This window comes from Delphinapterus leucas, chromosome X (genome assembly GCF_059928025.1).
Source record: "Delphinapterus leucas isolate spDelLeu-1000000601 "Yukka" chromosome X, BTC_Dleu_Yukka2, whole genome shotgun sequence".
Taxonomy (NCBI): Eukaryota; Metazoa; Chordata; class Mammalia; order Artiodactyla; family Monodontidae; genus Delphinapterus; species Delphinapterus leucas.
Window position 1 is genome coordinate 113,889,293 of NC_143150.1, and position 24,594 is coordinate 113,913,886.

At 39.5% G+C, this 24,594-nt stretch overlaps 1 protein-coding gene across 1 annotated transcript in view; it reads left to right on the forward strand.

Annotated features, from left to right (window-relative positions):
- Positions 1-24,594, forward strand: part of LOC111167507 (uncharacterized) — a 457,471-nt gene that overhangs the window by 190,978 nt on the left and 241,899 nt on the right. Inside the window, exon 5 of the mRNA XM_089904683.1 lies at positions 2,314-2,409. The gene's annotated coding sequence lies outside the window, so the exon portion shown is untranslated. The remainder of the gene's footprint in view (positions 1-2,313; positions 2,410-24,594) is intronic.

The following is a 24,594-nucleotide window of genomic DNA, read 5'->3' on the forward strand; positions in this document are numbered from 1 at the left end:
CGTATTGAATGACTGCATAAATATTTTATCCTTATTCATTCCAAAGAGAAGTGTAGGCACCTGACAAGGTGAATGCAGTATGACAACATAATATATTGAAAATAAGTGATGGAGATTTGAGATGGTAGACTATGGAATGTATCTTTGTCTCGCATCCCTCTAGATTTCTTTCTAAAAGAATAGGGGGAAAGTTATAGAAAAGTAATAAACCTGTAAGAGTGAAGAAAATGGGAGAGGAGGTCATGAAAAGAATGAGAGATTTCAAAAAATGACTTCATGAAGGTACGCCAATGGGACAGACTTTAAAAGGGTACTTATAAAAGTTACCTAAGAAGGAATATGAATAATCAGAATAGTATTAAGATTCCGGAGCCATACTACATGCATCCTAGATGATGATGGAGCAGTTCTTTCAAAATTATAGCCCATGTTCCTATACTGAGAAAAACATAAATCAAATGTGAAGAAAGAATAAAAACATCCAAGGATTCATAAATTTTATTTCCTATACACCTTTTCTAAAATGTGTCTCGAGGATGTACTCTGCCAAAAAAGAAAAAAAAAATTTTAAGGATAAACCAATAAGGAGGAATGTATGGGAACTGGGACACTGGCTCCAACTCAAGAGAGTGCTGAAGTGACATCTCAACATGACAGCAGTTTGGTAGGCATGCAGAACAACTGATCCAGTTTGGATCTAGTAGATAGAGACTCTAGGAGGAAAGTTTCCAGGTAGTAGGATAGGGGGTGGAAGAAATTGATAGAATAGAATGTATGATTGAGCACTTGGAAAAAAAGAAGGGGATGATAAAGCTAAATCATGCAAGAAATAAGGAAAGGCCATTTGAGACTCCAGGGGGTGGGGCATGGACAGAAAACTATATAAAAAGTCATGAATGATCTAACTGTGAAACAAACTAAATTGTACTACGATGTCCAGGAGTTAGAAAAATATAAGAAGACAATATCTATTTGCCCTTGAGCCATTCCTTAAGCCATGGCTTAAGGATCATAGCATTGAGCTCAGGATGGAGGAAATGCAATCTCAAACTAGAACTTGGCCTGTACTGAAGGTATTTAAGCTGTCCTAAAAATGAAAATGCTATTTATTGATTTTGAGGTTTTACAATCATCCTATTAAAAAACTGTTGAAATTTTGACATTAGTTGCAAAGAATTTCAATGTTAACTTGGTAATATAAAACTAAGTATGTAATTCAAATTAGCTAGGATGTGAGTGGAGGATCATGGGATACATGGAAGAAAGGGTCAGCATGTTCATATCCTCAAAGAGAAAGATCAATAGATACTGATGGACATTAGCAGAATAGGGGATTGAATATTTTGTTTAATGTTACAAATGTAATTAATTAGAAAACTAAGCTTAATAAAAAATTTGGAGGAGGAAAGAGAAAGGGAAAAATTAGTAAACTAAATCCACATCTTACATAGGTAACAAAATATAAGTATATGTATACTATTTAGAGATATGGAGATTACCATCATAAATTCTGTGAGCAGAACCACTTAAAATAAGGTGTTTTGTGAAAATGGTAGTGTGGTAGAGAGGTAAGGAGTAAGGAACTATTGTTACTGTACCTTTTCTGTTTCTTTGGTGTTTTACCACATACATATATATATATGTATATATATGTGTGTATATATATATATATATATATATCCTTTTGATTTATTTATTTTTAAGTTTTATTGGATATACACTATGATAGAAAAAACTTTAAAACAAGAAAAACTAAGAAATGTGTTGTTTAGGCATATACAGATATGTGATAAAAACTATTGCACCCAGACAAGGGAATGATAAATTTTAGGACAGTACTTACAGGGGGGTGAGACTGGGGATAAAGCACATAGATGCAATGTACGGGTAATGATCTATTTCTTGAGTGTTAAATATATTATGCATTATGATTTGCGTATATGTTACATATATTCTCTTATATGAACATTGCCAAGAGAACATGGGAAAATAGAATTCCAAGAAACAATTGCAGAAAACAAAGTAACAGGAAAATAAAGAAATCGGATTTAAAATAGAGGAAGTTAGAATCTCAAATACAAGAAGTCCTGTACAGTTCCTTGGAGAAGGCCATAAGTTTAGGTGTAAGCTTCTTGGTAATTGAAGCAAAGAGGGAAAAATTGATTACATGGGTCATGAGATTCATGAAACCAAATTTATAGAGACAAACAACTATTCCTTGTATTGCATATTCTTTTTTTAAAATAAATTTATTTATTTTATTTTTTTCTTTAATTTTTTTTGGCTGTGTTGGGCCTTCGTTGCTGCACGCAGGCTTTCTCTAGTTGCGGCGAGCGGGGGCTACTCTTCATTGCTGTGCACGGGCTTCTCATTGCGGTGCCTTCTCTTGTTGCAGAGCACGGGCTCCAGGTACGTGGGCTTCAGTAGTTGTGGCATGCAGACTCAGTAGTTGTGGCTCATGGGCTCTAGAGCGCAGGCTCAGTAGTTGTGGCGCACAGGCTTAGTTGCTCCGCAGCATGTGGGATCTTCCGAGACCAGGGATCGAACCCGTGTCCCCTGCGTTGGCAGGCGGATTCTTAACCACTGTGCCACCAGGGAAGCCCAGCATGTTTATTCTTGATACTAGAACTAAAGATTTACTTCACTCCAAAGACTAAACTATATGAAACTATTAAAACAAATACATCCCTAAAATCCCAACTCCCAGTACATATTTCCCTAATTTTCTACATAGTCGCAAACAGGCTTTAGGTAGTCTTAGACCGCAGAGCCCCAGAAGGAAGAATGCATTGGAGCTTTGGAGAAAGCAGAGCCTGCTTCTGGCTGTACTCTCAGGTTCCTCCGTAACTCACAGTTAATATTCTAGAAATGCATATGCACCTGTAAGATGGCTTAGCTAGGTAACTAGTAATAGAATTGGTAGGCAACTACCCTGGGTTTGTTGACTCGCCCAGATAGCAAGAAGATGGGGGAATGTGGTTTTGTTTTATCCCTTTGTGTTTAGAAAGTATCACCAAAGACAAAATGTGACTTGGTATAATAAGAATTATTTTTCTGCAGTTGGCCATTGGAACATTTGTTTCAAAAGGAACTCATTATGAATAGTTTCCAATATCATTTCATTTTATACAATAGATAATGTGTGTATTTGATAATAATCAGTTACTTTCATATTTATGAGGAATATATAAAGTATGAGATTTGAGAAAACTTCTAGGTCAACCACCCCCCAACACACACACACACTGTATATATTCTAAAGAGGAAAATCCTTTGCATGGCATAAATATACCCTTTACATACTGACTCTGACTTATTTCTCTAACATCTCCTCATACAAGCCCCACCACGTGTTCTCTAAGATAATAATTACTTAGATAATAATACTCTCCCAGTAAAATTTCACTCCTCTATTGCTCGTGCAGTCTCTCCACCCCCTATTCTGTAATGCCCTATTATCTCCATCTAGTAATCTCCTTGTCTACTTCAAAATTCAGCTCCAGTGTTGGCTTCCTCAACATCTTCACACCTGGGGAAATAATTGTTTTCTTATGGTCCCATAGCATCTTACACAGATCTCAGTTTTTTTCTATGTCTCTCTCCCTATGTCTTAGGTTGACTCTCTACTTCAGTCCATGAGATAATTGCCAGACATTGGCATGGCTACATGAATCCCCTCTAACAATGAATTGTTACTCATTAATTCTAATCGCTTACATTTGTTTATTGCTTTACATTTTTTCAAGGTGCTTTGATTTCCATTGTCCGTTTGATCCTCATGATATTTTTGGAAGGACGTATTACTTCTATTTTGCAAATGAAGAACCAGGGACACAGAAATGAGTTGCCTAAGACTGCGTGTAGCAAGTTCACAATACCTGACAAAATTACGTATGCATTTACCCTTTGCCAGCAACTTCACTCCTAGAAATCTGTCTCAAGGCAGAAGTGGAAAAAATATGAAAGATGCATGTAAACAGCTATTAATTATAACACTATTTATAATAGCAGGAAGTTTGAAATAAGTCAGTGTTTATCAAGAGGGAACTGAATGAATAAACTATAGGACATCCACCCAAAGGAGTACTATGCCACTGTATAAAGAAAAGAGAAAGATTTCGATATCCTATGGAGTGGTCTCTCCAGGATATACTGTGAAATGCAAGGGGAAGAACAGTCTATATGATATATTTCATTCATACAGGTGTGTTATTGTTTTGTGGGGGTTTTTGTTTTATAAATTTATTTATTTATTTGTTTTTATTTTTGGCTGTGTTGGGTCTTTGTTCTGTGCGCGGGCTTTCTCTAGTTGCAGCGAGTGGTGCGCGGGCTTCTCATTGTCGTGGCTTCTCTTGTTGCAGAGCACGGGCTCTAGAGTGCAGGCTCAGTAGTTGTGGCACACGGGCTTAGTTGCTGCGCGGCATGTGGGAATCTTCCTGGGCCAGGGATCGAACCCATGTCCCCTGCATTGGCAGGCAGATTCCCACCCACTGCACCACCAGGGAAGCCCTGTGTTATTGTTTTTGATTGTAGAATTTATTTTGTGTTAATATTGTGTTAATTTATGCTGTATAGCAAAGTGACTCAGTTATACATATATACATTCTTTTTTATATTCATTTCTATTATGATTTATCCCAGGACATTTAATATAGTTCCCTGTGCTATTCAGTAGGACCTTCTTGTCCATCCATTCTATATGTAATAGTTTACATCTACTAACCCCAAACTCCCAGTCCATCCCCCTCCTCTTTGGCAACCACAAGTCTGTTCTCTCTGTCTGTGAGTCTGTTTCTGTTTCATAGATAGGTTCATTTGTGTCGTATTTTAGATTTCACATATAAGAGATATCATATGGTATTTGTCTTCATCTTTCTGACTTACTTCACTTAGTATGATAATCTCTAGTTGCATCCATGTTTCTGCAAATGGCATTATTTTGTTCTTTTTATGGCTGAGTAGTATTGCAGTGTTATTTTTATTTTTTGAGAGAAACAATGGAGAGTAAGCCAACCAATAAAAATGTTTAAGTATAGGAGACAAGGAAGGGTACAGATTGGAAGGGAAAAATATGGACTCTATATTTCTCTGAAACTAACTCGTACTATAGTTTTGAACTGGTAAATATGTAAATTGTTTATATTATTTTAAAACAAAATTAAGCAAAAAATTAATCCTTACAAATTTAAAATATATTTTAAATGTTTTACATATCAAGCCACAGAATAAACACATAAGGAAGAATTATTTTAAGTGACTTTAAAACACAGTATTTTGATACTTTGTCCCTACTAGTATCTATTCAAAGGACAAAAAGAACCAGAAATAAATGTTAGACTGCATTCAAAAATATTATTGTTAGAAATAATATGGATATTGTTATTTTGAATCTATATGGGGGCCATTGTATAAATGTCCTTAGGAACCAAGATTTTGATCATAAGAAAAAAAAGATAACACTATAAAATCAAAGGAGTTAAATAAATACACCCTCTATAATCTTACATGTGAATTTGAAACATCACTATGAACTAAGGATTTAGTTTTCTTGTTCTAAAAATTACAAATTTCCTACCTCAATTCTCTGAAGAGAAGCATAGAAGTAATGATTACCCCTAGCAGCTAAGTTGTCATCTTTAAATATAAGGTCCTGTTAAACAAACCAGAGTTCCTTAGAGAAATGGGTGATTTCAGGTGTGAGGCAGGAAATATACAAGATGAACTTTGGGGCATCTAGTGCCAGAAATCTAAAAGGCAATGTCTGTTATGGTCCTGTTAAAGGAACACAGGGAAATCCAACCTTCAAAACTGGAATAATTTAAGTATCATAGGACTAATAAGTGCGACACACACGTGAACATAAGACGATTAATAATAGTACTAAAATCAATCTGGCTCCTTTGGAGTTTACTACAGAATCAGCTTATTTTTCTGTAAATTGGTAAATAATGTGAATGAATGCAGCATTTAACCTGCCATTTGTGTTTGAACTGTATTTTAGAGTAACTGAATAGCCTGTAAGGGAACATTCTTTTTTAGAACTCCAACTAATAGATTCATATAAGGGACGATAATATTAGAAAAACCACGATTGTGCAATTCCCAATAAAATGCTATATCCAGGCAGCAGTCATCTAAGGCTGCTAAAACTGTTATGTGAAAGGTAGATGAGGAAATTTAAAATAATGGATGAGGCTGAAAGCACCTAAACCCCCGATCCATCTTAGCATGACTAAAAGTGGGGCAGCCGGTCTTCATGTGCCACCTGAAGGGATGCAATGGGAAGTAATACAGCACTCCTGAAATATCTTTGACCAAAAAGAAGGTGGAGGAAGGGGTCAAAATTTAATCATGCCTCTACATCGCACTTAAGAGTTTGCACAAAATACAAAGGATGGAGAAACATGTTAAATGATACCAGGATGATACAATCAGCCAAATCCAGAACATAGTTAAATCTACAGGGAAAATGGCCTGCATTCTTTAGCAAATTCATTTCATGAAAGTAAAAAGAGGAGTGCAGGAACTGTTATAAAACAAAAGAGGCTTAAGAGACAAAAACCAAATATAATGTGTGGACCATATTGAGATCCTCATGTGAACAAATCAACTGAAAAAGACAGGTTGGAGCCAATTATGGGAGTTTGAATGTGGATCAAGTATTAGATGGCATAGTAATTACTGTTAATTTTAGTTGGGTTATAATTATACTGAGGATATGTTAAAAACATTCTTGCTAAAATGGATGAATTTTCCTGTATGTAAATTATATCTTAATAATTTTTAAAAACCTAATTTTAAAAAGCGTTGTCTATTAGGGAAACATACATCTGATGTTTTCAGCTTGCTTCACAGTATTCAAGTAGAAGGGAAAATAGGGTGTATGTATGAGACAGGATTGGCAAATAGTTTCTAAATATTGAAGCTGGATCATGGTACGTTTGCATATGTTTTTAAATTGTCATAATAAAAAATAGTAGAAAAACAAGGAAAAAATAAGAAAAGAAGGCACATCTTATGAGTAGAATGCCAACCCAGCACTTCTGAGCCTGATGCTCTTTATAGTATTGGGTCGGCCAAAAAGTTCATTTGAATTTTTCTGTAAGAGGTTACAGAAAAACCCGAACGAACTTTTTGGCCACCCCAATAACTGTCTTTAAGAACTTGAACGAACAGCAGGCAGGCTTATCAAATGTATAATACAACATCCTGACTTGCAGGACCTTACAAATGGCTTGGGAAGATAAGAATCATTCTCATGCAAGGTACCATGCCAGGAACCCAGAGATTTAGATTTAGATCTGTTTCAGATGTAAGTTCTCTGGTTATCAGCACATGCCTAGGGACCCTGGGACTACAGGACATGAAAGACTGTAGGTGGCAAGGACGTTTCCCACCCTGCTGAAATGATGAGCAGTTTGGGTGAATAGAAAAATAGGCCCACGCTTTAGTATATAAAAGGAAACTACCAAATAGTTGCCCTAAGTCTGCATTAAACCCAATGGAGTCCCCACATCTATTGCGCTGCAAATTTGACAGAAACAAACTGGGATTCTGCCAGCAACCTTCTTCTGGGTTGCAACTCTTCCCAGAGTCTCCGGCCTGCTGGCCTACTATACCAGATTTTGGATTCACCAAGCCTCCACAATCATAGAAAATAGAAAGCCTATCCTGGAGAACCTTCAAGATGGTGGAGGAGTAAGACGTGGAGATCACCTTCCTCCCCGCAAGTACATCAAAAATACATCTACCTGTGGAACAGCTCCTACAGAACACCTACTGAACACTGGCAGAAGACCTCAGACCTCCCAAAAGGCCAGAAACTCCCCACGTACCTGAGTAGGGCAAAAGAAAGAAGGATAAACAGAGACAAAAGAATAGGGACGGGACCTGCACCAGTGGGAGGGAGCCGTGAAGGAGGAGAAGTTGCCACACACTAGGAAGCCCCTTCACCGGCAGAGATGGGGACTGGTGGGGGGGAAGCTTCGGAGGCACGGAAGAGAGCACAGCAAACAGGGGTGCAGAGGGCAAAGCGGGGAGATTCCTGCCCAGAGGATCGGTGCCGACCGGCACTCACCAGCCCAAGAGGCTTGTCTGCTCACCCGCCAGGGCAGGTGGGGCTGGGAGCTGAGGCTCGGGCTTCGGTCGGATCGCAGGGAGAGGACTGGGGTTGGCGGCGTGAACACAGCCTGCAGGGGGTTAGTGCACCACGGCTAGCCGGTAGGGAGTCCGGGGAAAAGTCTGGACCTGCCAAAGAGGCAGGAGACTTTTTCTTGCCTCTTTGTTTCCTGGTGCGCGAGGAGAGGGGATTAAGAGCGCTGCTTAAAGGAGCTCCAGAGACGGGCGCGAGCCGCGGCTATCAGCATGGACCCCAGAGATGGGCATGAGACGCTAAGGCTGCAGCTCCGCCACCAAGAAGCCTGTGTGCGAACACTGGTTACTCTCCACACCTCCCCTCCCGGGACCCTGTACAGCGTGCCACTGCCAGGGTCCCGTGATCCAGGGACAACTTCCCGGGGAGAACGCACGGTGCGCCTCAGGCTGGTCCAACGTCCCGCCGGCCTCTGCCGTCGCACGCTCGCCCGGCATCCGTACTCTTCCCTCCCTCCGGCCTGAGTGAGCCAGAGCCCCCGAATCCACTGCTGCTTTAACCCTGTCCTGTCTGAGCGAAGAACAGACGCCATCAAGCGACCTGCACGAAGAGTTGGAGCCAAATCCAAAGCTGAAACCTGGGAGCTGTGCGAACAAAGAAGAGAAAGGGAAATCCTTCCCAGCAGCCTCAGGAGCAGCGGATTAAATCTCCACAATCACCTTGATGTACCCTGCATCTGTGGAATATTTAAATAGACAACGAATCATCCCAAATTGAGGATGTGGACTTTGGGAGCAAGATATATTATTTTTTCCCCTTTTCCTCTTTTTGTGAGTGTGTATGTGTATGCTTCTGTGTGAGATTTTGTCTGTGTAGCTTTGCTTTCACCGTTTGTCCTAGGGTTCTGTCTGTCCGTTTTTTCTTAATAATTATTTTTTAGTTTAGTAACTTTATTTTATTTTATCTTACCTTATTTTATTTTATTTTATCCTCTTTCTTTCTTTCTATTTATACTCCCTTTTATTCTGAGCCGTGTGGATGAAAGGCTCTTGGTGCTCCAGCCAGGAGTCAGTGCTGTGTCTCTGAGGTGGGAGAGCCAAGTTCAGGACACTGGTCCACAAGAGACCTCCCAGCTCCACGTAATATCAAACGGGCAAAATCTCCCAGAGATCTCCATCTCAACAACAACACCCAGCTTCACTCAACGACCAGCAAGCTACAGTGCTGGACACCCTATGCAAAACAACTAGCAAGACAGGAACACAACCCCACCCGTTAGCAGAGAGGCTGCCTAAAAGCATAATAAGGCCACAGACACCCCAAACCACACCACCAGACGTGGACCTGCCCACCAGAAAGACAAGATCCAGCCTCATCCACCAGAACACAGGCACTAGTCCCCTCCACCAGGAAGCCTACACAACCCACTGAACCAACCTTAGCGACTAGGGACAGACACCAAAAACAACGGGAACTACGAACTCTCAGCCTGCAAAAAGGAGGCCCAAAACACAGTAAGATAAGCAGAATGAGAAGACAGAAAAACACACAGCAGATGAAGGAGCAAGATAAAAACCCTCCAGACCTAACAAATGAAGAGGAAATAGGCAGTCTACCTGAAAAAGAATTCAGAATAATGAGAGTGAAGATGAAGCAAAATCTTGGAAATAGAATAGAGAAAATGCAAGAAACATTTAACAAGGACCTAGAAGGACTAAAGATGAAACAAACAACGATGAACAACACAATAAATGAAATGAAGAATACTCTACATGGGATCAATAGCAGAATAACTGAGGGAGAAAAACAGATAAGTGACCTGGGAGATAAAATAGTGGAAATAACTACTGCAGAGCAGAATAAAGAAAAAAGAATGAAAAGAACTGAGGACAGTCTCAGAGACTTCTGGGACAACATTAAACACACCAACATTCAAATTATAGGGGTTCCAGAAGAAGAAGAGGAAAAGAAAGGGACTGAGAAAATATTTGAAGAGATTATAGTTGAAAACTTCCCTAATACGGGAAAGGAAATAGTTAATCGAGTCCAGGAAGCACAGAGTCCCATACAGGATAAATCCAAGGAGAAATATGCCAAGACACATATTAATCAAACTGTCAAAAATTAAATACAAAGAAAACATATTAAAAGCAGCAAGGAAAAACAACAAATAACACACAAGGGAATCCCCATAAGGTTAACAGCTGATCTTTCAGCAGAAACTCTGCAAGCCAGAAGGGAGTGGCAGGACATATTTAAAGCGCTGAAGGAGAAAAACCTACAACCATGATTACTCTACCCAGCAAGGATCTCATTCAGATTTGATGGAGAAATTAAAACCTTTACATACAAGCAAAAGCTGAGAGAATTCAGCACCACCAAACCAGGTTTACAACAAATGCTAAAGGGACTTCTCTAGGCAAGAAACACAAGAGGAGGAAAAGACCTACAGTAACAAACCCAAAACAATTAAGAAAATGGGAATAGGAACATACATATTGATAATTACCTTAAATGTAAATGGATCAAATACTCCCACCCAACGACACACACTGGCTGAATGGATACAAAAACAAGACGTATATATATGCTGTCTACAAGAGAATCACTTCAGACCTAGGGGCACGTACAGACTGAAAGTGAGGGGATGGAAAAAGATATTCCATACAAATGGAAATCAAAAGAAAGCTAGAGTAGCAATTCTCATATCAGACAAAATAGACTTAAAAATAAAAGACTATTACAAGAGACAAAGAAGGACACTACATAATGATCCAGGGATCGATCCAAGAAGAAGATATAACAATTGTAAATATTTATGCACCCAACATAGGAGGACCTCAATACATAAGGCAAATACTAACAGCCATAAAAGGGGAAATCGACAGTAACACATTCATAGTAGGGGACTTTAACACCCCACTCTCACCAAGGGACAGATCATCCAAAATGAAAATAAATAAGGAAACACAGCTTTAAATGATACATTAAACAAGATGGACTTAATTGATATTTATGGGCCATTCCATCCAAAATTAAAAGAATACTCATTTTTCTCAAGTGCTCATGAAACATTCTCCAGGATACCTCATATCTTGGGTCACAAATCAAGCCTCGGTAAATTTAAGAAAATTGAAATCGTATCAAGTATCTTTTCTGACCACGACGCTATGAGACTAGATATCAATTACAGGAAAAGATCTGTAAAAAATACAAACACATGGAGGCTAAACAATATGCTACTTAATAACCAAGTGATCACTGAAGAAATCAAAGAGGAAATCAAAAAATACCTAGAAACAAATGACAATGGAGACACGACGACCCAAACAAAACCTATGGGATGCAACAAAAGCAGTCCTAAGAGGGAAGTTTATAACAATACAATCCTACCTTAAGAAACAGGAAATATCTCAAATAAACAGCTTAACCTTGCACCTAAAGAAATTAGAGAAAGAAGAACGAAAAACCCTAAAGTTAGCAGAAGGAAAGAAATCATAAAGATCAGATCAGAAATAAAAAGAAATGAAGGAAACGATAGCAAAGATCAATAAAACTAAAAGCTGGTTCTTTGAGAAGATAAGCAAAATTGATAAACCATTAGCCAGACTCATCAAGAAAAAAAGGGAGAAGACTCAAATCAATAGAATTAGAAATGAAAAAGGAGAAGTAACAAGTGACACTGCAGAAATACAAAGGATCGTGAGAGATTACCTCAAGCAACTCTATGCCATTATGGACAACCTGAAAGAAATGGACAAATTCTTAGAAATGCACAACCTGCCAAGACTGAACCAGGAAGAAATAGAAAATGTGAACAGACCAATCACAAGCACTGAAATTGAAACTGTGATTAAAAATTTTCCAACAAACGAAAGCCCAGGACCAGATGGCTTCACAGGCGAATTCTATCAAATTGAACTACTATGCGACCCAGCAATCCCACTACTGGGCATATACCCTGAGAAAACCATAATTCAAAAAGAGTCATGTACCAAAATGTTCATTGCAGCTCTATTTACAATAGTCAGGACATGGAAGCAACCTAAGTGTCCATCATCGGATGAATGGAGAAAGAAGATGTGGCACCTATATACAATGGAATATTAGTCATAAAAAGGAACGAAATTGAGATATTTGTAGTGAGGTGGATGGACCTAGAGTCTGTCATACAGAGTGAAGTAAGTCAGAAAGAGAAAGACAAATACCGTATGCTAACACATATATTTGGAACCTAAGGGGGGAAAAAAAAGGTCATTAAGAGCCTAGGGGTAAGACAGGAATAAAGACAGAGACCTACTAGAGAATGGACTTGAGGATATGGAGAGGGGGAAGGGTAAGCTGTGACAACGTGAGAGAGTGGCATGGACATATATCCACTACCAAACGTAAGGTAGATAGCTAGTGGGAAGCAGCCGCATAGCACAGGGAGATCAGCTCAGTGGTTTGTGACCACCTAGAGGTGTGGGATAGGGAGGGTGGGAGGGAGGGAGACACAAGAGTGAGGAGATGTGGGAACATATGTATATGTATAACTGATTCACTTTGTTATAAAGCAGAAACTAACACACCATTGTAAAGCAATTATACTCCAATAAAGATGTTAAAAGAAAAAAAAACAGTCACACAATCATAGTAGGGGACTTTAACAGCCCTACTTTCACCAATGGACACGTCATCCAAAATGAAAATAAATAAGGAAACACAAGCTTTAAATGACACGTTAGACAAGACGGACTTAATTGTTATTTTTCCGACATTCCGTCCAAAAAGAACAGAATACAGTTTCTTCTGAAGTGCTCATGGAACATTCTCCAGGATAGATCGTATTTTGGGTCACAAATCAAGCCTTGGTGAATTTAAGAAACTTGAAGTCACATCAGGTATCCTTTCCGACCTCAACACTATGAGACTAGATATGAATTACACGAAAAAAACTGGAAAAAACCCAAACACATGGACGCTAAACAATACACTACTAAATGAGCAGGAGATCACTGAGGAAATCAAGGAGGAAATCAAAAAATACCTAGAAACAAATGACAACGAAAGCACCATGACCCAAAACCTATGGGATGCAGCAAAAGCAGTTCTAAGAGGGAAGTTTATAGCAATACTCTCCTACCTCAAGAAACAAGAAAAATATCAAATAAACAACCTGGGCTTCACTGGTGGAGCAGTGGTTCAGAGTCTGCCTGCCAATGCAGGGGATACGGGTTCATGCCCCGGTCTGGGAGGATCCCACATGCCGCAGAGTGGCTAGGCCTGTGAACCACGGGCGCTGGGCCTGTTCGTCCGGAAGCTGTGCTCCACAACGGGAGAGGTCACAACAGTGAGAGGCCTGCATACCACAAAAAAATAAATAAATAAAATAAAATTTAAAAATAACCAAACCTTACACCTAAAGCAATTAGAGAAAGAAGAACAAAAAAACCCAAAGTTAGCAGAAGGAAAGAAATCATAAAGATCAGAGCAGAAATAAATGAAAAAGAAATGAAGGAAACAATAGCAAAGATCAATAAAACTAAAAGTTGGTTCTTCGAGAAGATAAACAAAATTGATAAACCATTAGCCAGACTCATCAAGAAAAAAAGGGAGGAGACTCAAATCAACAGAATGAGAAATGAAAAAGAAGTAACAAGTGACACTGCAGAAATTCAAAAGATCATGAGAGATTACTACAAGCAACTATGTGCCAATAAAATGGACAACATGGAATAAATGGCCACATTCTTAGAAAAGCACAACCTCCAAACAGACCAATCACAATCACTGAAATTCAAATTGTGATTAAAAACCTTCCAACAAATGAAAGCCCAGGACCACATGGCTTCACAGGCGAATTCTATCAGACATTTAGAGAAGAGCTAACACCTGTCCTTCTCAAACTCTACCAAAATATAGCAGAGAGAGGAACACTCCCAAACTCATTCTATGATGCCACCATCAACCTGATACCAAAACCAGACAAAGATGTCACAAAAAAGAAAACTACAGGCCAGTATCAGTGATGTACATAGATGCCAAAATACTCAGCAAAATACTAGCAAAACAGAGTCCAACAGCACATTAAAAGGATCATACACCATGATCTAGTGGGATTTTTCCCAGGGTTGCAAGGATTCTTCAATATGTGCAAATCAATCAATGTGATACACCATATTAACAAATTGAAGGATAAAAATCATATAATTTGAACAGATGCAGAAAACCTTTCCACAAAATTCAACACCCATTTATGATCAGAGCTCTCCATAAAGTAGGCTTACAGGGAACCTACCTCAACAAAATAAAGGCCATATATGACAAACCCACAGCCAACATCATTCTCAATGGTCAAAAACTGAAACCGTTTCCTCTAAGATCAGGAACAAGACAATGTTGACCACTCTCACCACTATTATTCAACATAGTTCTGGAGGTTTTAGCCATGGCAATCAGAGGAAAAAAAGGAAATAAAAGGAATCCAAATCAGAAAAGAAGAAGTAAAACTGTTACTGTTTGCAGATCACATGATACTATACATAGAGAATCCTAAAGGTGCTACACGAAAACTACTAGAGCTAATCAATGAATTTGGTAAAGTAGCAGGATACAAATTTAATGCACATAAATCTCTTGCATTCCTATACACTAACGATGAAAAATCTGAAAGAGAAGTTAAGGAAACACTCCCATTTACCATTGCAACAAAAAAAATAAAATACCTAGGGATTAACCTACCTGAGGAGGCAAAAGAACTACATGCGGAAAACTGTAAGACACTGGTGAAAGAAATTAAAGATGATACAAACAGATGGAGAGATATACCATGTTCTCAGATTGGAAGAAAAAATGACTGTACACCCAAAGCAATCTACAGATTCGATGCAATCCCTATCAAACTACCAATGGCATTTTTCACAAAACTAGAACAAAAAATTTCACAATCTGTATGGAAACACAAAAGACTGTGAATAGCCAAAGCAATCTTGAGAAAGCAAAACCGAGCCGGAGGAATCAGGCTCCCTTACTTCAGCCTATACTACAAAGCTACAGTAATGTAGACAGTATGGTACTGGCAGAAGAACAGAAATATAGATCAATGGAACAGGATAGAAAGCCCAGAGATAAACCCATGCACAGATGGTCACCTTAGCTTTGATAAAGGAGGCAAGAATATACAATGGAGAAAAGGCAGCCTCTTCAATAAGTGGTACTGGGAAAACTGGACAGCTACATATAAAAGAATGAAATTAGAACACTTCCTAACACCATACACAAAAATAAACTCAAAATGTATTAAAGGCCTAAATGTAAGACCAGACACTGTAAAACTCTTAGAGGAAAACATAGGCAGAACACTCCATGACATATATCACAGCAAGATCTTTTTTGATCCACCTCCTAGAGTAATGGAAATGAAAACAAAAATAGACTAATGGGACCTAATGAAATTTAAAAGCTTTTGCACAGCAAAGGGAACCATAAACAAGACCAAAAGACAACCCTCAGATTGGGAGAAAATACTTGCAAATGAAGCAACTGGCAAAGGATTAATCTCCAAAATATACAAGCAGCTCATGCAGCTCAATATCAAAAAAACAAACAACCCAATCCAAAAATGGCCCAAGACCTAAAAAGACATTTCTCCAAGGAAGATATACAGATTGCCAACAAACACATGAACTGATGTTCAACATCACTAATCATTAGAGAAATGCAAATCAAAACTACAATGAGGTATCACCTCACACCGCTCAGAATGGCCATCATCAAAAAATCTACAAACAATAAATGCTGGACAGGGTGTGGAGAAAAGGGAACCCTCTTGCACTGTTGGTGGGAATGTAAATTGATACAGTCACTATGGAGAACAGTATGGAGGTTCCTTATAAAACTAAAAATAGAACTACCATATGACCCAGCAATCCCACTACTGGGCGTATACCCTGAGAAAACCATAATTCAAAAAGAGTCATGTACCACAGTGTTCAGTGCAGCACTATTTACAATAGCCAGGACATGGAGGCAACCTAAGTGCCCATCAACAGATGAACGGATAAAGAAGAAGTGGCACATATGTACAATGGAATATTACTCAGCCATGACAAGAAATGAAACTGAGTTATCTGTAGTGAGGTGGATGGACCTAGAGTCTGTCATACAGAGTGAAGTCAGAAAGAGAAAAACAAATACCGTATGCTAACACATATATATGGAATCTAAAAAAAAGATGGTTCTGAAGAACCTTGGTGCAGGACAGGAATAAAGACCGATGTAGAACATGGACTTGAGTACATGAGGTGGGGGAAGGGTAAGCTGGGACGAAGTGAGAGAGTGGCATGGACATATATACACTACCAAACGTAAAACAGATAGCTAGTGGGAAGCAGCCACATAGCACAGGGAGATCAGCTCGGTGCTTTGTGACCACCTGGAGGGGTGGGATAGGGAGGGTGGGAGGGAGGCGCAAGAGGGAGGGGATATGGGGATATATGTATACATATAGCTGATTCTGTTTGTTATACAGCAGAAACTAGCGCAACATTGTAAAGCAATTATACTCCAATATAGATATTATAAAATAAAAAATGTCTAAACATTTACTTTGCCTTTTCTGTGCTGAGAGCTGACCTGCTTCTGTTAGTCTCCCTCCTCCATAGGGACAGTCAGCAGAAATTTTACGACGTAAGGGATACCTTGTTTTATCAACAGCCTGAGGGGCTGAGTATGGATAGTGCTCCAGTGTATGTCTTGGAACTGTTGGTTTGCCTTGGGGTGCTGGTGAAACTGACGGTGATGCGATATATATGTGTTTGTGTGTTTTCTGCTCTTCTGGAATAAAAAATGAGTAGACATGATGTTTTATCATGTCTGGGAGAGAATAGGAGCAGTAGTGGTGCTGATGGTGAAAATATCAGCAGTGGCATTGGAAAGGAGAAGGCAGAAAACTTCGAGAAGTTTCAGAGTTAGCTGGACATAGGGGGAGGGGATGAGAAAAAGCTGGGTCCCTTCAGTGGATTGTAGTAGACACCTTTCCTAAAGGAATCAAACTAGACAGGTGATCTACTGAGGCAGTACGAGAATATGAAAATAAATTACCACACTGAGAAAAAAAAGTCAACCAAACCCTGATGAGGGACTCTGGCTAGGTGGGCATAGAGACACTCAAAGTGAGTCACTCTTCTTAGTGGCGTAGAGAAACCAGTGGGAAGAGAGCAGAAAGAGGTTGGAAGAGCTTGATTCTTTGCCCGTGAAGAACTTTTATATGGGATGATGAGAGCTAAGCTCTGAGAAGCAGCTGTGTTCCTGGAATAGGGACCTATTTAGATATTAAATTAACAGAAGGAAAGGAGGACCAGTCTTTCCATAGTCATATCTCCAAGATTTCATTTTATTGCATTGATATGTTTTACATTTTAAGTATAAAAATGACATCAGAGAAGTTTTTTTAATTTATTTATTTTTGGCTGCGTTGGGTCTTTGTTGCTGTGTGCGGGCTTTCTCTAGTTGCGGCGAGTGGGAGCTACTCTTCGTTGAGGTGCGTGGGCTTCTCATTGCATTGGCTTCTCTTGTTGTGGAGCACGGGCTCTAGGCGCGCGGACTTCAGTAGTTGTGGCATGCGGGCTCAGTAGTTGTGGTACGCGAGCTCTAGAGCGCAGCCTCAGTAGTTGTGGTGCACGGGCTTAGTTTCTCTGCGGCATGTGGGATCTTCCTGGGCCAGGGCTCGAACCCATGTCCCCTGCATTGGCAGGTGGATTCTTAACCACTGTGCCACCAGGGAAGCCCCATCAGAGAAGTTTAAAGCAACAAGAAATCACTTATTTGGGGAAAGAACAGAAAGGATTCATGGCTCACAAAGAATTAAAATTGAAACTCAAAGCATAGTATGGTGGTGTGATAGCTGGAACCAAGAGAATGGATAGTTTCTGTGAAACAGAGAGTGTATAAAAAGGCTGTGGGTAGAGGGTTGTATTTTGATGAATGTCCATTGAGGACAAGAAGGTGAATAGGAGAATAAGAGTGAGAGAGAGAAGGAGTGGTATAGGTCATCATATAGCATCATGGAAGCCAAAAATTGAAGAGATCCATGGATGGTTGGTAAATGATGCCTTATGCCACAAAAAGGTTAAGAGCAGTGAGGAGGGAGGGCTTCTCAGTGACTGGCCAGCCTTTGACTTTGGAGGTGCATGCCCATGGTTCTTTCATTTGGTCAATTATTGTTATTGTTCTGGCATCTCCGGCAGTGTTGGTTAATTGTCATTGGAAGACAAAAGCTAGAGTACTTACAAGTGGAGAGGGATAAAATGTTGAGTTGGATTTCCATTTAGGTATAGGAACAGAAACGTGGGCCTAAAGTGTGAGGCACCCTCAGAGAGCATGAGAGACTGACCACTGGACGAAAAGTGGCTCCTGGAACAAGAATTAAGCAGATAATGTGCATGTGTTCTCTTTTGCATCTCCTAAGTGCTCAGAATGGCACTTTAGTTTTAATCCACCAGAATAATTTAAAAACTACTAGAACTTGTGTGCTGTATATGGACTGCCAGGTAAAATTTCCTGGTTAAAGAAAATGTTCTTCCTCTGCAGTTATCCTTCTTCTTACAGAGCCTGCCTGCAATGCAAAGACTGCAGAGAGCCAGGCTCTATGTCAGGCTCTAAAGGAGCACGTTGTTAACAGCAGAATGCCTCTGTGTGACAGAGTGAGGGAGGGATGCAGACTAAAAGGGTAGCTGGAGAATGTGCCAGATCTCTGGAGTTTTTCCATGATGCAATCATCCCCAGGCTGTAATCACCCTCACTGACCCCCACATCCGACTGTGTTTCTTCTCACTCACGCCACTTTTCGTCAGCACCTTCCTATTTAGCAGAGATCCCCATTTCTGATACTTTGTAGGGGCTAATTATCTTCCATTTATCTGCGCAGCCCTGCATTTGCCATCTATTAGTCCAGAAACATAAATGCTGTAAATCCTTTTATATCTGGCTGCACCACCTAATTATTCCTCATTTGTTTTTATTCTCTCTCAATTTACCATCATCTACAAAGTTGGAAATCATGTTTTCATATAATAATTAGGGCTCTAAGAACCTCAAGAGAAACTGCCAGGCAAATACGCATGCCTTTGCTTTTCATTTTAATGGTGAATTTAAAAGTGAGAAAATAAATTAGGGCTGAAGGAAATAATAGACTGAAGTGAAAGTTTCTGGAATACAGATGAGGAAATGTGGTAGAATAACATGGGGAGGGAAACTTCCAGCATTAGGGTGCGAAAGCCAGCCCGCACAGTAAAACCATCAAGTAGATGAACAGTATTGCTTCTTTCCTTTGCTGATGAAAATCACCTTTAGTTGTTTCAGTCTGTGCTTTGGGGTATGCCAAGGGATGCACAGTTTTGTTAATTGGATAAACACCTTTCCTTAAGTCTGCAAAAGATTTACTCTTTTATAGGATAGCAATCTGGATTAAATTTAATGAAGGTATGTGATTTGAACTGACATGGCCACTAGTGAGAGAGAACAGAAAGAATCTATAGATGATCTAAAGGTCCGGGGGAAGAAGGAATGGGAACACAGCAACCTGGTGAGGAAGTTCTTGAAATTATTACTGTCATTCCTACAAACTGTCACCTCCTTAGAGCAACCTCCCCCATGAATCACTTACCTCTTCATCTTCAGAACTTTCTTCAAGGTTCATTTCTAGGATTTTCTGAAGTAGCTTCACCTGGCTCTAGGTCATCTAGAAATTCTTCCCTATGTGCATGTTCCCTTCTTTATCCTTTAAAAATTTCATCTGCATCCCTGTACTATTAGATTTGAATTTTTACCTTTGTAGCATTTTTGTATGTATTATTTATGCAAGCATGAGTATGTGTATTTGTCCTACCTACTACATTAGTTAGAAGTCTCAAGGGCAGGGATGATGTATCAGTCACAACAAACAAGGTTATGGTTTAGTAACAAACATCCACCAAATAGCAACAGCTGAAAGGAGTGACGTTTATTTATCACTCATATTTCATGTCTATTGCAGGTCAGCACAGGGGGTGGGTTGGTAGGTAAGCGGGACTCTGCTTGTCTTTTCTCACTGATCCAGGTTGATGGAGGTTTCCAGATACTTGCTTCTGTAATTCCAGAGGGAGGGAAAAAATAAACTGGAGAACCATGATCTGGCTTTTAAAGTTTCTTTATAAGAGATACATGTCACTTCTGACATTACACTGGCCAAAGAAACTCACACAGCCATGCCTCAGTTCAACAGGGTGGGAATGTGTAATTGTCCTATTTAGGAGTTCGGATTATTTGTGAACAGTAATACAGTGTATTCCAAATGGTGCCTTTTGTCTTTATTATATCTTTTCATAGAACTACTAAGAGTAGTTCTTTGCACACGATGACCACCAGCATGTTAGAAAATACAGCTGATTGGCTAAAGGAATAATTTGGATATTTTTTCTTTAAGGCATTACTACCTACTTGACCCAGAAGTCTGCCCTCCAATTCTTTCTGCCCACTAACATCAGTTTATGAGACTGTCCTAAACTAAATTACATTTCTGTGCAACTGGTAATAGACATAGAGAAGCAAAGTAAAAAGTCTAAGTGTACATTTGACCAGAAGTGATGATGATTCAATGAACTTTGAAACCATTCTTCCCTCTTTTTGAAGAATCAAACAAAGTAATTTTAATGAATTCAGACCATTGAATAAGTTGACCTTTGAACATTAATATAGTTATTATCTTCTTTAAATTTTTATTTTATATTGGAGTATAGTTGACTTACAGTGTTACATTAGTTTCAGACGTACAGCAAAGTGATTCAGTTATACATATACATGTATCTATTCTTTTTCAAATTCTTTTCCCATTTAGATTATTACAGAATATTGAGCAGAGTTCCCTGTGCTGTACAGTAGGTCCTTGTTGGTTATTTTAAATATAGTAGTGTGTATATGTCAGTCCCAACCTCCTAATTTTTCCCTCCCCACCTTTCTTCTTTGGAAACCATAAGTTTGTTTTCTATGTCTGCGAGTCTGTTTCTGTTTGTAAATAAGTTTATTTGCATTATTTTTTTAGATTCTGCATATAAGTGATATCATGTGATATTTGTCTTTCTCTGTCTGACTTAAAATAGTGATTATCTTGATTCTATATTTTGAAGCTATCAAATGTTTAGATTTTCTTACCTGTAACTCTGTATCCCTGAATGTTTTGTGCCTTGCTATAGAAGGCTGAGAAATTGAATTCAGCAGACTCGCCAACATCCTACCAGAGCTGCTGTCATCAGGAATTATTTTCACCAAGGGGGAGCTTGTTAGGGGAGGGAAAAGGAATAATACTAAGAATTTAGTGGAATATCTTAGAAAGCCACAGACCAGGTAGAGTACTGAAGACAGTCTGAGGGGCAACATGAACAGGCCAGACCTGTTTTATTTTGTTTTATTTGGAAATGACTTTAATCAAAATTGGAAAGAATGGGAGATGGAGAGATTAAAAAGAGAGGAGTAGAACATCCTATGATTTTAGTTTGGCTTGTTTTAGGATTACTGTCCATTCTTTGACAGTGCTCCATTACTTAATCCTCTGAGCATTATGAGCTCAATTTCAGAATCAAATGCACTTTGTTTGCTTAAAATGTTTAAAAACTCTGGCAAGGAAAGCATGGAAATCTTATTTTGGAAGTGTCAAAACCATTCAAAATACTAAGCCCTCCAGCAAAAATGTCCAAAAAGGCCTCTCATTTACCCCTTGTTCCCTACAAAATTTCCACCTCCAGCCTTGTCCTAGCCCCACTACCTCAGTGTCCTCAGAGGGAGCTTGAAAACACAAACTGCTTCTGAGAATTCAGCTTCTGCCTTCATAACCAAGGGCACCTGCGAGGCTTGCATCAGCCAGTACAAGCTCTGGGCACCATGCAGGCCCATGTGTCAGAACTGACATCTCCTGCGGTTTCTGCAGCCTTGGCTCTCAGCTGCCCATGATCACAAACTGTGGGACTGGCCATCCGAGATTAGCACTGCTGAGCTGGCTGCTGCCTCCTGTCTTTTGGAGGGAAGGCATGAGAAACACAGCTTGGTTAAAAAGTCCTTGCCATTAGGTGAAAAGCAAATGGATGCTTTCTGGAGAGATGCCAGAGCTTTCATGATTAAAACCAAGAATACACCAGCAATCCCACTACTGGGCATATACCCTGAGAAAATCATAGTTCAAAAAGAGTCATGCACCCCAATGTTCATTGCAGCACTGTTTACAATAGCCAGGACATAGAAGCAACCTAAGTGTCCATCAACAGATGAATGGATAAAGAAGATGTGGCACCTATATACAATGGAATATTAGTCAGCCATAAAAAGGAATGAAACTGAGTTATTTGTAGTGAGGTGGATGGACCCAGAGACTGTCATACAGAGTGAAGTAAGTCAGAAAGAGAATAACAAATACCATATGCTAACACATATATATGGAATCTAAAGAAAAAAAAGAAAAAAAATGGTCGGAAGATCCTAGGGACAGAACGGGAATAAAGACGCAGACCTACTAGAGAATGGACTTGAGAACACAGGGAGGGGGAAGGGTAAGCTGTGACAAAGTGAGAGAGTGGCATGGACATATATACACTACCAAACGTAAAATAGATAGCTAGTAGGAAGCAGCCACATAAGCACAGGGACATCAGCTTGGTGCTTTGTGACCACCTAGAGGGGTGGGATAGGGAGGGTGGGAGGGAGATGCAAGAGGGAGGGGATATGGGGATATATGTATATGTATAGCTGATTCACTTTGTTATAAAGCAGAAACTAACACACCATTGTAAAGCAATTATACTCCAATAAAGATGTTAAAAAGAAAACCAGGAATACACACACACACACACACACACACTTACTATTCCCACACACACCCCCCCATTTGTGTTTAATCATATTATGTTTTAGGCATTTTACTTACTGATACGTGTGAGGTTATTGAAGACTTGAAAATAAGATCTGAACTTTTCAAAATTTTTCTTTAGAAAGAACTTAGTAGTGATGTTCTAGAAGGTTAATCTAACTTCCAAAAATAGTCAAATACTTGACCAGGTATATAAAATCACAGAGCTTTAAAGCTGAAAGCAACCTTGGCAGTCGTGTGGTCTGACCCACCCATTTTACGGATAGAAAACCAAGGCCCAAGGGGTGAGATGACTTGCTACAGTTCCCACGAATTGGGAGTAGGAGGGTCAGTAGAGGAACTTAGAACCCCTGACTTCTTGTCCTTGCTCTTTTCACAACACTAAATATACCTACAAGTATCTATTTACTTTGGAAATATCCTCGGATTCTCTGAAAAGCCATTCTTCTTTTAGGCTAATATTAAGAATTTTAGAAACAGAGAAGTTCGTAAGGACCATTGTGCCAACCTCAGTGTGTATTTTTTTTTTTTTTTTTTTTTTTTTTTTTTTTTTTGCGGTACGCGGGCCTCTCACTGTTGTGGCCTCTCCCGTTGCGGAGCACAGGCTCCGGACGCACAGGCTCAGCGGCCATGGCTCACGGGCCCAGCCGCTCCGCGGCATGTAGGATCTTCCCGGACCGGGGCACGAACCCGTGTTCCCTGCTTCGGCAGGCGGACTCTCAACCACTGCGCCACCAGGGAAGCCCTCAGTGTGTATTCTTGAAGTTTACAACAGCATCAAGAAGTGAATAAGAAACATGTTGATTCATCATAAAAAAAATAATGCCGCAGATATTTTTCTACAGTTTTATTGATATGTATTTCCTATACCATACCATTCACTCATTTAAAGTGTACAATTAGGTGGGTTTTAGTATATTCACAGAGTTGTGCAATCATCACCACAATTGAATTTAAAAATTTCCGTCACCCCCAAAGAAACCCCACACCCGTGAGGAGCTATTCCCTAATCTATACTTCTCCAGCCCCTGGCAACCACTAATCTATTTTCTGTTTCTATGCATTTGCCTGTTCTGCCACAGATAATTGAATGATGTGTGTGTGTGTGTGTGTGTGTGTGTGTTTGTTTACAAAGACACTTCCCTCCAGGCCTTGAGCTAGAGCTGCTGTAGAACAAAAAGAGACTTTATCAAGGCCAATGTCATCCTAAACAGGCAGCACCAGTGCCTGCCGACAGAGGGGAAGCCCAAAGCCTCAAGGACAGTTAAGCTGAAGGACTAAGTGCATGCAGAACCAACGTTGTAACTGTAAGAGCTGGGAGACAAGACAGGCTGAACACAAGAGACATTTATGTCAAAAAAGAAGTGGATCCCAATATCTACTGGGCCACCTGCAGGGGCCGGGGACCTAAAGGAGTATCAAATAAGAGAAAAAGATAAAGGGTGATTGCACTGAGATCTAGAAAAACACGATCAAAGAAATATTATTAAACAGTTTCTTATATCCTCCTTCCCTTGTAGCATACCTTCCAGACTTATTTTATTTAAAAATAATATTCATCATTACAAAAGCAGTATATGTGCACTATAGAAAATTAGAGAATACAGATAAGCAAAAATAAGAAAAC